Source organism: Fukomys damarensis, unplaced genomic scaffold (assembly GCF_012274545.1).
Source record: "Fukomys damarensis isolate Sample0158 unplaced genomic scaffold, DMR_v1.0_HiC HiC_scaffold_30, whole genome shotgun sequence".
Taxonomy (NCBI): Eukaryota; Metazoa; Chordata; class Mammalia; order Rodentia; family Bathyergidae; genus Fukomys; species Fukomys damarensis.
Genome location: NW_022900942.1, coordinates 4,222,995 through 4,233,035, shown reverse-complemented (window position 1 = coordinate 4,233,035; position 10,041 = coordinate 4,222,995). Strand labels below are relative to the sequence as shown.

At 51.5% G+C, this 10,041-nt stretch overlaps 1 long non-coding RNA gene across 1 annotated transcript; it reads left to right on the top strand.

Annotated features, from left to right (window-relative positions):
• Nucleotides 1-1,885: 1,885 nt before the first annotated feature.
• LOC104854811 lies at nucleotides 1,886-7,361 on the top strand. Its single transcript, XR_778218.3, has 2 exons — nucleotides 1,886-2,153; nucleotides 4,269-7,361. It is a non-coding gene; the product is annotated as an uncharacterized LOC104854811 (long non-coding RNA).
• Nucleotides 7,362-10,041: the final 2,680 nt, after the last annotated feature.

Sequence of the window (10,041 nt, the reverse complement as noted above, 5' to 3'; positions counted from 1 at the left end):
CACTGGAGTCTCTGCAGAAAGTACGAGGAACAGGGAAAGGATTTTAAAGTAGATGCCAGGCCCAGTGGCACAAGCCTTGCTGTGATCTCAGTATTTGGGAGGTTGAGGCATGAGGATTCAAATTCAAGTGTTGCCTGGACAATTTAAGGAGAACCTGTCCCCCAAAATAAAAAGGGCCAGCCGGTTGTAGTGGAGCATGCCTATAATCCCAGCATTCGAGAAGCTGAGACAGGAGGACTGTTTGAGTTCAAGGCCAGCCTAGGCTAGATAGTGGGCTCAAGGCTAGCCTGAACTACATAATGACACTGTCTCAAAATTTTAACAAATCAATAAATAAAAAGGGCTGGGCATGTAACCCAACGAAAAGGCACTTGGTTTCAATCCTATGTGTGTGTGGGTGTGGGAGGGTGGTAAATCCCTAAAACTTGGGCAGATTTGAATCTGGTCTCCAAGAATCCCTTCGAAGAAGCACTCCCTGGTGGCTGAAGTAGGAGAGAGGCAGGGAACCCAGACTTTGAGCCTAGCTGAGTACCTCTCTGACAACCCTCTCTTTCCTTCTAAACACAACCTTTCCAGAACTGCACAGGGGTTCACATCTGGGCCACATCTGGCCCTAGCACCTCGGGGCACAGTGGACAGGTGTGTGTCATTGGAGTTGTGGCCTTGAATGTAAATGGCTAGGTCCGGGCAACTGGATCTGCAGACCCGTGGCGGTTGGTGGGTGCAAAAAATATCCCATCCCTTTGTGGTTGACTGCAGCTCTGTTGGGTGCCTCACTTTTCCACTTTGAGACATAAGATATCAGCAGACTCACAGAAGGCACTGAGGTGCTGAGCAGTGGGCACAGTGCTTCAGGGTGCAACCAGGACACGATTCCCCCACACACGCAGCAAGGCAGCCAGCTTTCTGTAAACCCCGGGGACGGGGGATGCTTTATGGCAGAGTGCTTGCTTTAGGGTGCAGCAGGCCCTGGGTTCTATCCCCAGCACCACAAAAGAAAGCAAAAGCAAAATTGCAAGGGGGCCAGGACCTGGAACCCAGGGAAAGCCAGAGTTCTCCATCTCCAAGACCCCTAAGCGGCTGCAGCTTGGGACCTGGGAGGTAGCGTGGGGCACATGATGGCCTCCTTTAAGAGACCCTCGGCCCCATTTGCAAATATCCCCGTAGGAAATTCCCTTCTAGATAGACCCACCTCTGGTTCCCCACACCTGTGGTTGAGTAGCGCCCCTGGTGGTGGCCGGAATCGGCTCGCCAGCTCCACCCGCGCCGCGTCCTGTAGATTCGCGGGCGCCGGAGGCAGAGAGTGCAGATTGGCTGGGGGCGTGAAAAGAGTCGGGAGGCCCCCAGACCCCAGGGCTGCGCAGTCGCAGTGGAGGCCGCGTCTGGCAGGGGTCTGGCACGGCAGCGTTTGTGAGCGCGCCTGCAGATTCACCTAGCTCTGCTCCTGTCGCGTGGTCCCCGACCCCAGGACTCCCAATCCAGCGTCCAACCTGGTGCCTCAGGAACCCCATGCTGAGTGTCCTGCAGGTCTTACACCTCATGCACCCCACGTTCTGTGCATCCGGTTCTTGGGGACCCTGTGCCAGAGTGTCCCGCATCTTTGGTGCCCCTCATTCTGTAAAACCTGCGCGTGGTCACCCCACCTTCTGTGCACCCAATGCCGGAGGACTCTTGTGTGTAAGCCCAGTTTCCCCTTCCCCCAAAGCCCTGATCCCCTTCCCCCAAAGCCCTGATAAGTTTCGGTTTCCTACGCTGATTTAGGTTTTGCCCTCCCCAAACCTTCCCTTACAAGAAGAGGAAACCTATCAGGCACCTCCCGTCCCATCTCCTGATCTACCCCTGACCAATCACCAGGCAACACACAACCCATCTCTTTCTTCTGGGCCCTCTATAACAAAAAAAGGCACCTAACATCCCTCAGCGCGGCTGTGCTTCTGTTTTGCCAAGAATAAAGGCCTTTCCATCAGCCGGTTGCTGAGTTCTTGACTTGTTGAGAGGTGCCAGTATCCTAACATTTGGTGTCAGTAGTGGGATCGGGAGCCCTCAGAACACACACCAGTTGGGTCCGAGCCCCGATTCCTTCCGCGCTCCAAGTATTGACCTCCCTTCCGGCTCACATCCACTCGCCCAGACGCTAGACCTCATCCAGATAGGTGAGTACCCCAGATGGGGACCGAATATCCCTAAGATCCCGGGTTGGGGTGCCCTACACCATCTGGTGACCTCAACCTTTCAGAGCCTTGAGCTACAGTGTTCCAGTTGCTACCGCAACTCTTGCCCAAAAACCCTGATGTCAGGTCTCAAGCCTCCAAGGGCCCACTTGTGGTCTGGCACTGTCTTGGTGAGGGGTGATGATCACCCCAACCTCTGCCCATCATACTGAGGCCCGTTCCAGAGATTGGCATGCCTTAGCCTCCGGACGGCCCTCTTCACCCTCCTCTAAGTCCTTGTCACCTTGCGGGTCACCATGGGCTCAGGACAATCCATACTGGTGGATTGCCCCTTGGGGTGCCTACTACATCATCTAGATGGCCTAGATTTAAAGCCTAAACATCTCATTCGGCTGTCTACTGAAATTTAGTCCCAATACAAACTAGATAATCAAAATTCATGGCTTCCTTTGACTCCTTTGATCCCTCATTCATTCAGGATCTGTATAACTTCTGCAAGCGACTGGGCAAATAGAGCGAAATCCCTCATGATCAGGGCTTCTCCTATCTCCACACTGAAACCAAACTTCCTGTCAACTCACTTGGACATTCTTACCATAAGGCTTCCGAAATAGTCCTCACCTTTTCAGGCAGATTTTAGCCCAAGATCTTCACCCCTTACCCTCTCAGTGTCTGCCTTATGTTGATGACCTTCTCCCGTGTAGCCCCTACCCTCACACACCACCAATCAGCAAGCAGAACTTACGCCCTTACTCGAGCCTTTACTTTGGCTTCAGGAAAACTCTATTTACACAGATTCTAAATACGCTTTCCACATCCTTCTCTCACATGCAGCCATTTGGAAAGAAAGAGGATTTTGCACCACTAAAGGAAGCCCCATTATCAACTCCAAACACATACTTCGCCTCCTTGAGGCATCCCACTTACCCACTGCTAACAGCATATCCCATGTTAACTCACACCAGAGCGATCACTCGACCGTCTCGGAAGGCAACAGCTGAGCCGACCAGGTGGCCTGCGTGGCGGCCCTACTCCCCCTCCAAGGCCCCACATTCTCGCCCTTATCCCCTCTCAGCACACCCCGCCTCCTGACGCGCCCTCTGCTCACCAGCTTCTCGCCTATCGCCACAAACTTTTCCACCCCAGCGCCCAAGCCTCGTATCGCTTCATCAAGTCTTTTCTTCCCTTATCCCCTTCTGACTCAGCTTTCCTCGATGACCTTCCCAAATCCTGCAATGCGTGTCAGCGAACCAATCCCAACGTGTGTCGACCGCCTTGCTTGCCTACCCATCAGGCCCGAGGTCTCCTCCCAGGGACTGATTGCCAATTAGATTATACTCATATGCCCAAGGTCAAAAGAGTCAAATACCTCCTGGTGCTTGCAGATACCTTTTCGGGGTGGTGTGAAGCCTTTCCAACCATCAATAAATGAGCATCCACTGTTGCCTTGTTTCTCTTCAAGGGGACCATTCCTCAATTTGGCACCCCCTGTTCTCCTCAATCTGATAACGGCCCCAAATTTACCTCCAATGTGTCTCAAAACCTTACCAAGGCCCTGGGAATTCCATGGCATTTCCACATCCCCTCTCACCCCTCAGTCATCAGGAAAAGGCGAAAGATCAAACCAATCGCTAAAAACAATACTGACTAAACTTACAATCGAACTCCCCCTCGATTGGATCACGCTCCTACCCCTGGCCCTCCTTTGCTTACACTCATTGCCAAAACGGCCCTCCGGTCTTTCCGCCTTTCAGCGGATGGACAGTTGCCCTATGGTACCTGCAGGCCTCTCTCCTAGAGCCACCACTCTGATTCCTGACACTTTCTCCTTGCTGCCTTTTATACACTCTTTACTATGGAATCACGCAGATACACTCGTGCCAGCCCCGCGGCCATCCCTGCCCACATTTATCACCCAGGTGATCAAGTACTAGTTGCCCCTACCCATAAGACAGAAGAACCTTTAAGCCCCGAATGGCTGGGACCATATAAAATAATTTTGTCTACTCCCACGGCCATTAAATTAAATACTCTCCAAGGGTGGTTTCATAGCTCACGCATAAAACCATTCATTCCTTAACTCACCTGTCGCTGCAGATCAAGTACAAAAGTCGGAAGGTCCCACATCCTTTAAGGCGCAAGAAACGGGGCCACTGAAGCTTCAGCTCACCCGAGTTCCAGAGAGTCCCGAAACTGGTTCTGAAACCGAGCTGTAAGATGCCACCCAAGACCCTCGTCCTCCTCTCCCTTTTCCTTCTCCCCCTCTTCTCTCCGACGCTACAGTCCCCTGGGTCCTCAACCACTTCCCAGCTCATCTGGTCCCTGTCACGAACAGGCACAGACCCCCTGACAATAGCAAGAGTTTCAGCCACCGCTGGGGCCCAGATCAAGTTCGAGGTCAGTCTCTGTCGATTCTTTGAACGCTCCAGTAATGTTCATACTCCTTCCTTAACTAGGTGGTGGGGTCCAAACTCAGGAGATAACTCCAAGCAGTGCTCTATAGAGGCAGCAAATGCCCTGGGAAGCCATCCAGTGCAGCCCTATCTATGTCCCAGTGGAAATCCAGACTCCTCTTGCCATGGCTCCAACCAGTTTCACTGCAGCAAGTGGGGCTGTGAGTCCATAGCAACTTGGAAATCGAGCTCAGACCCTTTTATTTCCTGGACACCAACAAACTACCCCAATATGTCCTGCAGTACTTTCTGCTACAAAACTACCATTTCTATCCTCAATTCTAGCGATCCCAGCTGGTTGCTGGGACACTCTTGGGGCCTGCGGCTCTATCTCACTTCCACGATTGACCCTGGAGTGGAATTTAACATCAAAGCTCAGACTTCCGTATGCCCCCCTGACTACCCCTCCACTGCCATCACATATTATACAGATTGTTAATAATCACCCCCTAATTCTTAACCAACATTTCAAACTACATCTCAACCTCTCTGCCTTAAATCTCAACAGCTCCAGCTCACCTGTGACTCTATCCTCAGGATGTATCCCTTAGTCAAACACCTCCCCCAGTCTAGCCGGGGATGCTGGATAGGACTAAACCTGCAAGGTCTTCCACACACCAAATTACAGGCTGTCTCTATGGTCTTCCCCACCAACAATTTCACATTCTCCAACGTAACAAGCAGCACCCCTAACGCCTCAACCCTTCTCAGTGATATCAGCCCACCTCCAATCTCCCGATGCTTTCACTTAAAATAACACCACACCACATTAACCCCTACACAATGTGATGAGATTTCCACATTCCCTTCCCATCTCCCTAACAGGTGCGACCCTTTGCTATTCCATTTGCGTTGGACCGCTCTATACTAGGCACAGCCTATTAATTTTGCTGCTGTATGCGCCCCCGTTTTCAGAATCCCTGACTTCAAGCTCATAGCAGGAGATGACCCCGTCCCTATACCTTCAGTATCTGTCATCCTGGGCCACCGAAAAAGATCTTTGCAAATTGCCATTCTTCCCCTCATCGCTGTACTTGGAGCAACAGTCGGTCTAGCCACCGGCACAGAGGGCATTGTCCACTCAGTGGCTAGCTTTAAATCACTAAGCCAACAACACAGGAAAGACATACACTGAACCGGTCAAATAATCCTGACCCTTCAACAACAGAGCAACTCCCTAGCCCGGGTAGTATTACAAAATCGCCGCGGGCTAGACCTCCTGCTGGCGGGAGAAGGAGGGCTCTGCCTAGCTCTCCAAAAGAGCTGCTTTTTCTGTTAACCAGTCAGGAATAGTCACCAACAAGATACATTCCCTGCAAGAAGATCTTGAAAATCGAAGGCGCCAGTTAAACCAGGCCCCGCAGGGTTTCTCATGGCTCAGTAATAACCCACCTTTGCTGGCTCTCCTCCCCTTGCTAACCCCCATAATTCTAATATTGGGCTTGGCAGCTGTCTCTCCTTGTCTGTTCCGCTTCCTACAGATACAAATATCTAAATTGTCTCATCAGACTGTTACCTAGCTTGTCTTACAGGCTCCTCCCAACCAAGTTCTTGAGCTCCAAGAAGAAACCACGGTTTTCCGCGAGTGGGCCCCTCGGACTGATTCCTAACCTGTCCTAGATACAGTTCCATGACCTGGATCAGGATTCATCTATGATTTCAGCATCTCATAACCCAGCTACAACAAGATCTTCACTGGCACTGCCCCCTGGAAGGGTCCAGATGGAATTATAGAGTGGATCACAGACAATTTCTATCAGGGAACCCGCCAAGATTTTAGCTCAGAAAAAGTTGCCTTCTATACCCTTCTCCTTATCTGCTGGCTTACGCTCCCACCCCCAAAACAACTACAAGTTGAGCCATTAGATTAAAATCTCCCAAGGGCCCCAAAACTCTCCCAACCCCTAATATGGGACACACAATTCTTTTCACATATCTCACAACGGTACCTGTCGCCTACTCAAAGAGACCTGATCTGCCGCTCGTACTCACCCAGAGATTGCCCTTTCTGTGCTGAGTATGTGAGCTCCTCCTAAGACTCATCATGGCAGAGACAAAACAACCTAGTCCTGCTCCCAGGATAATGCAGTTCCCACTGACAAAACTTCAAGGCCCCTAAAAAGTTACGTACATAACTCCCTGGCAGTGTTATTATTCTTTGATTTTTGTCAAGGAAAGTCCTTTTCATCATCCGTATATAAAACCTTTAAGGTACATTTTAATGAATTTCTTCCTCGCCGCTTTAGGCCTCCCTCCCGATGGCTGTGCTGCCCCCTGAGTTCCTATACACGCCCAGATCAACCCCCGTCACTCTGCGATCCTGCCATTATTGCATCCCCGGAAACCCCTAAACAAGCAGCCCTTCACAAGGATAAGAGATAACAGAACAAAGATCCCTCCCTTGGCCTCGCATCACCCCACACCTGCCCCTTTTCAGCAGGAAGTAGCTACAGAAGAGAGATTCATTGCCCCTCTTCCTGAGGCCATAACAAACAAAAAGGGGGAAATGTAAGCAGCCCAGTTTCCCCTTCCTCCAAAGCCCTGATAAGTTTCGGTTTCCTAAACTGACTTAGGTTTCGCCCTCCCCAAATCGTCCCTTACAAGAAAAGGAAACCTATGAGGCACCTCCTGTCCCATCTCTTTCTTCTGGGCCCTTTATAACATATGAAAGGGCACCTAACATCCCTCAGCGCTGCTGCACTTCCGCTTTGCCAAGAATAAAGGCCTTTCCATCGTCCGGTTGCTGAGTTCTTGACTTGTGGAGCGGCGCCAATACCCTAACGCTGTCGCCATATCACGCCTGCAACACCCACATTCTTGGGAACACCACGCATCTTGGGAGCCCCACATTCTGAGCCAGTAGCACTGGGTCACCGCTGGGCCACTGTCCTGCCCTGCCTCGGGGCTCTGGTTGCCACCCCCCATGTTTAGTGTCCCCTGCCAGGCTCCTGAGGGCCCCTGCACGATGGCCACATGTTGGAGGACAGCCTGGGTTGGGGGTCTTCAACCCTCCAGTTCACTGACCTTTCCTTTGCTTGTCCCCCGACAGAGCACCCTTACCGGCTGCTGGGTGCCAACGCCATGGGTGCCATAGAGAGTGTCCTAGAGCAGGCAGGTGGGCCTGGAACCTTCTCAAGGGCTCCCTTAGAGCTGGGCGTGGTGGTGCACGCCTGTAATCCAAGCACTTGGGAGGTTGATGCAGGAGGATCACCATGAGTTTGAGGTCAGCCTGGGCTACATAGTGAGTTCATGGCCAGCCTAAACTACCTAGGGAGACCCTGTCTGAAAAAACAAAAGAAAGGGCCAGGGATTTAGCTCAGTGGTTCGGTGGCCTGCCTTGCAAGCACAAGGACCCAAGTTCAATCCCCGGTACCAAAAAAAACAGGGCCAGGGATTTAGCTCAGTGGTGTTGCACCTGTCTTGCAAGCACAAGGTCCTGAGTTCAATCCCAGGTACCAAAAAAAAAAAATCAAGGATGCCCCTTTCTAGTGGGCGTGATAAACGGAATGGGAATGGGGGCAGGAATGGCCCGACCTGGGGAGCAGCAGCAAGCAGGTACTGGGTGGTGAATCTGTGCAGGCCTTGGGATGCCTGAGTGGGGCGGTTGTTTTGTGGTGCTGGGGATGCAGCCTGGGCCCAACACATGCTGGACAGGGCTCCATCACTGAGCGACACCCTCAGACCCTTCTGTTTTTTATTCTGAGACAAGCTAGCTAAGTTGCTCAGGCAGACTCGAAATTTCGATCCTCTGGGCTCAGCTTCCCAAGTACCCACTGTTCCTGGTAGAATGCCCTTGGTTGTCATCCTCAGCACCAAAAAAAAAAAAAAAAAAAAAAAGATAAAGAACTCCCAGAATTGGGCTGGGTGGATAGAATGAGAGTAGGGACTAATTCCAACTGCTGACTTTGTGCACACATGTTTGTGGACTTTAGTCAGTCAGTGGATATTATTGATCACCTACTGTGGCCCAGCACTGTGCTAGGTGCTGGGGATACCCTGGCAAAGATCACTAGGCAGTGGGGCCATGAGGACTGTGCTGGTGGAGGGACTGCGTGAACGGAGCACTGGGCGTAGGCGAGGATAAGGAGGGGATGGGCAGAGCATGCTGGCCTGGTGGGCTGTGAAGTGGCAGCCATGGAAGGTTCTTGATTAGAGCAGGGAGGACCTGGTTCAGGTGCTCGCAAGCACCCTCTGGCCACTGCAGGTGACACAGTAAGGAGGCCTGGAGCAGAAGCCAGGGACTGGGGCAGCAGCTGCGTAGGTGCAGGTGGGAGATGTGGCAGGGGGAGGGGATTCTAGGAGGATTTCAAAGATGAAGCAACACACTGGGAATGGAATCCTGGGAACAGATGAGTCAGAATTTATGGCCTGAGTGCCTGGGCAGACAGAAGAGATGCAGAGAGGGTACCTTGAGAGGTTAGAGCTAGGACTTTTTTTTTTTTTTGGAACAGGGAATTAAACCCCAGGAGCCTTTACACTGAGCTCTGTCCCCACCCCTCTTAAAAATTTTGACAGGGTCCTACTAAGTCACTAAATTGTCCAAGCTGGGCCCCAACTTGTGATCCTCCTGCCTCAGCTTCCCAGGTACTGGGATGACAGGCATGTGCCACCCCATCCAGCTCCTTCATACATGCTTAAAAGATTGTAGATGTTGGGTGTGGTGGTGCACACCTGTAGTTCCAGCACCTGGGAAACTGAGGCAGGAGGACTGCTATGAATTCAGAGTCAGCCTGGGCTGCATAGTGAGTTCAAGTTCAGCCTGAACTACACAGCAAGATCATGTCTCAAAAAAACAAAAACAAAAAACCAAAAAAAAGCACCACCAAGAATTACTACGTGATCCAGCAGGTCCACTCCTAGGAATAAGTTGTAAGACTTGGAAAAGGGGACTCACAAATGTTTGTACATGACTGTTCACACAACTGTATTCACAATTGCTGAGGAGGAAAGCAACTGATGTGCTCATCAGTGGGTACAGAGATAAACCGAGGGAACAGCACCTGCACCTTGGGACTTATTTATCTGTTTTTTTGAGCTAGGGTCTCACTATGTGATTCAGGCTGGCCTCGAACTCACAGCCACCTTTCTGCCTCAGTCTCCACTGGGATTACAGGCGTGCACCACCACTCCTGGCTCAGGATACTGAGCCGTGGAAGGGAAAGAACTGGGGTGGGAGAGGAGGCTTGGTGGTGAGCCATGGGCTAGCATGTGAAATAAAAAAGTCCTCATCAACACATGCTGCAATGCGAGCCTGCTCAGCAAAAGAAACCAAACCCAAAAGATCACACGGTGTCATTATCTATGACTTCACTCACACCAATGTCTGAAGCAGGTGAACCCATCGCAGAAAGCAGATGGGGGCTGTGAAGGGCTGGGGGCAGCAGAGAGAGGAACAGAGAGAGTGACTGCTCGTGAGT